Raw genomic sequence first — 3,490 nt, 5'->3', positions numbered from 1 at the left:
TTTCTCAGATGAAGTAAGCCGTGTCTTTAGTTAAGATTCACAGAACAAAGGTGAGAAGCCGACAGGATCGAAAGGCCTCTATGAATGAATTTAAACTAAATTCGCACAAAGCACTGGGACCTAGGAGGCCAATCAGCTCTCAGATGCAACAGGAAGAAAGCCCTGCACTTGCAATGCAACAACAACAACATTCACACAAACTGAACAACAGATCCCAAGTGGAGGAGGAACAAAAGAAGATAGAAATCGGCGCTAAGATGCAACTCTAGCAAAGTCTACAATTGCAATACGACGCTGAGAGAGAGAGAGAGAGAGAGAGAGAGAGAGAGAGAGAGAGAGAGAGAGAGAGAGAGAGAGAGAGAGAATATTTGATATCATTGGCCTATTTGAAATAATGAAGTTGCTAATTACTTTGACACTTTACTGCTCTAATAATATCAAGTTCTCTTGCTTGAGGGTACACTCAGGCACCCTATTCTATCTTATTTCTCTTCCTCTTGTTTTGTTAAAGTTTTTATAGTTTATAATGGAATTGTTTATTTTAAAGTTGTTACTCTTCTTAAAATATATTATTCCTTATTTCCTTTCCTCACTGGGCTATTTTCCCTGTTGGAGCACCTGGGTTTATAGCATCCTGCTTTTCCAACTAGGGTTATAGCTTAGCAAGTAATAATAATAATAATAATAATAATAATAATAATTATTATTATTATTAATCATAATGATAATAATAATAATTATTAATCATAATGATAATGAAAATAAATGCAATTGGTGTTTAGCTTTACAATTGATATCTAATGTTAAAACATCAAAGTCACTTTCTACATGAAATTTTATCTCTATAAAATCAAATTCAAGGAGAAATGCAATGCAGCTGAACTCTTGATGTACAGAAGATTTGCTGGCGGCTATAGTGGAAAATGTAAGGCTTATTATTATTATTATTATTATTATTATTATTATTATTATTATTATTATTATTATTATTATTGTTGTTGTTGTATCCAATTAACCCAGATCCATGAAACCTATTGCGCCGAGAAGGGGAGCAAGATACACATTCATTGTTTAAAGATGAACAGCAATAGCTATAACTTATGTTTTTACTTCTCCTGAAATGAATGTAGTAGTAATTATTGAAGAACATTGAAATCATAAGACAAAATTCTAAAAGAGATATGCAACAAATTTAGAATACCTTCGAATCTCTATATTTTCTTTTAATCGTATCAAAGACTGAACTACCAAACTATTCCTTTGAACACAAAACAAATCAGTTGCAAAATCTATAGCAAAAGTTTATCTAAACGGAGGGATTAATTTTCATAAAATGTGTCAAAGAGAATGGTAAATTAGCCGTAATATGGTATCTATCAATCTTGGCATTGGTGTGTTTTAGGTTTGGTTTGGCTTTGGTTTGGTTTTAGTTTGGTGTTTGGTTTGGTTTTGTTTTAGTTCTAGTTTGGTTTTAGTTTAGATTGGTTTTAGTCTGATTTGGTTTGAGATTGGATTGGTGTGGTTAGGGTTTTGCTTAGTTTTGGCTGGGTTGTGGTTTAGGTTTGGTTTTGGTTTAGGTTTGGTTTTGGTATTGGTTTGATTTTGGTTTTGGTTTAGGTTTGGTTTTGGTATTGGTTTGATTTTGGTTTTGGTTAGGTTTTGGCTTATTTTGCTTTGGTTTGTTTTTTGGTTTATTTTTATTTGGTTTGGTTTTCGTTTGTTTCGTTCAGGTTAGATCTGGTTTGGTTTTAGTTTGGTGGTTTGGATTTAGTTTGGTTGTTTGGTTTGTTTTTAGTTTGGATTGGATCTAGTTTGGTATGGTTTTAGTTTGGTTTGGTTTTAGTTCTGGCTGAATTTTGGTTTGGTTTTAGTTGGGTGGTTTGGTTTGGTTTGGTTTTAGTTTGAATTGGTTTGGTTTGGTTTGGGTTATGTTGGGTTTGGTTTGGTTTCCTTTTTTGTTTTGGCTGTGGTTTTGGTTTGTTTTATTTATTCAGTATTAATTTGGTTTTGATTTCTATTTGGTTTTGGGGATTGGTCTGGTTTGGTTTGATTTTTTTGGTTTGAATTGGGGATTAATTTGGTTTTGGTTGTAGTGTTGGGTTGGTTTTGAATGGTTTGATATGGTTTGGTTCCGTTTGGGTTTTTTGTTTGGTTTGATTCTGTTTTATATTGGTTTGGTTAGGTTTTGTATTGATTAGGTTTAGTTTGGTTTATTTTATGCTGGTTGGTTGGTTGGTTTTTGTTTAGTTTAGTTTGATTTTATCTTGTTAGTATTGTTGGTTTGGTTGGTTTTGTGTGTGTTTGTATCTTTTTTTGTCTGAGAGAGAGAGAGAGAGAGAGAGAGAGAGAGAGAGATCCAAGGGTGACATTCAGTACACACTTGCCAAAGATTCCAATTCTTTTTTATAAGGTGAATCAACAAAAAACTTTACTAAACACAATCAAGTTGAGATACTTTCAGTAACTTTGACACAGAGAGAGAGAGAGAGAGAGAGAGAGAGAGAGAGAGAGAGATAGAGAGAGAGAGAGAGAGAGAGAATAATCGAATCAATAAGATTACATTCAATTCTTCAACTATAAAACCTCACTTGTAGAGACACTTATGTTTATGTAAATGTACCGCTTAGATGTTAAAAAATGCTGAAACTAACAGATTTTAGTGTGTCCACGAACACGTTATCCAAGGAGGCAATTTTAAAATAAATTTAAAACTAAGATTTTTTTCTTGATACAAGTTGTAATTTGACAGTATTGTGTGTATGTGTGTGTGTGTGTGTGTGTGTGATTACACGTGTGCAGAGGCATATATATATATATATATATATATATATATATATATATATATATATATATATATATATATATATATATATATAATATTGAAGAAAGATTTATATAGACATGGTTGGAGGAATGAGTTGAAGATTAAGGGTTAGAGGAAGACTGTGGGAGATCTAATGTTGGGATCCTGTTGTAAATCATGAAGTGTTGGAGATTGGTGGAGATCAACTATTGTAAGTACATTGTTGCAAAGCGAAGGTGCAAATTGTACTTGAATGTTGGAGGTATATTGCTGGAGGATTAATATTAGGCCAAAGTATGATGGTGACTGAATGGTGGAAATAAACGGATAGCTAATCACAGATTGTCACGTAGCAGTTTCCTGATTCGTCCCAAGAAAAATTCATGTTGCCAAATGTAGGATGAATTAAATTTTTCTCCCATGATTTCTCTGGTAATGTCTGCGACCAACTACAGTTGACTAACTGCTTAATATTCTCCTCTTAGTTCAAGAGATATCTTTAACCATTAAGTATTTATTGTTCAGACATTAACGACGATTGACAGGAAAAACAGAGGTTAGGCCTAGTTCTGCTTCGAAATATTTCAGTTATTCATTTTTTTTTTTGTCTAATCCAGTGATTCTCAAACTGGGTGCCGTGGCACCCTGGGGTGCCATAGACAGCGCCTAGGGGTGCTGCAAAATTGT

The sequence above is a fragment of the Palaemon carinicauda genome, chromosome 3 (genome assembly GCF_036898095.1).
Source record: "Palaemon carinicauda isolate YSFRI2023 chromosome 3, ASM3689809v2, whole genome shotgun sequence".
NCBI classification, from domain to species: domain Eukaryota; kingdom Metazoa; phylum Arthropoda; class Malacostraca; order Decapoda; family Palaemonidae; genus Palaemon; species Palaemon carinicauda.
This window is presented reverse-complemented; position numbering follows the sequence as displayed.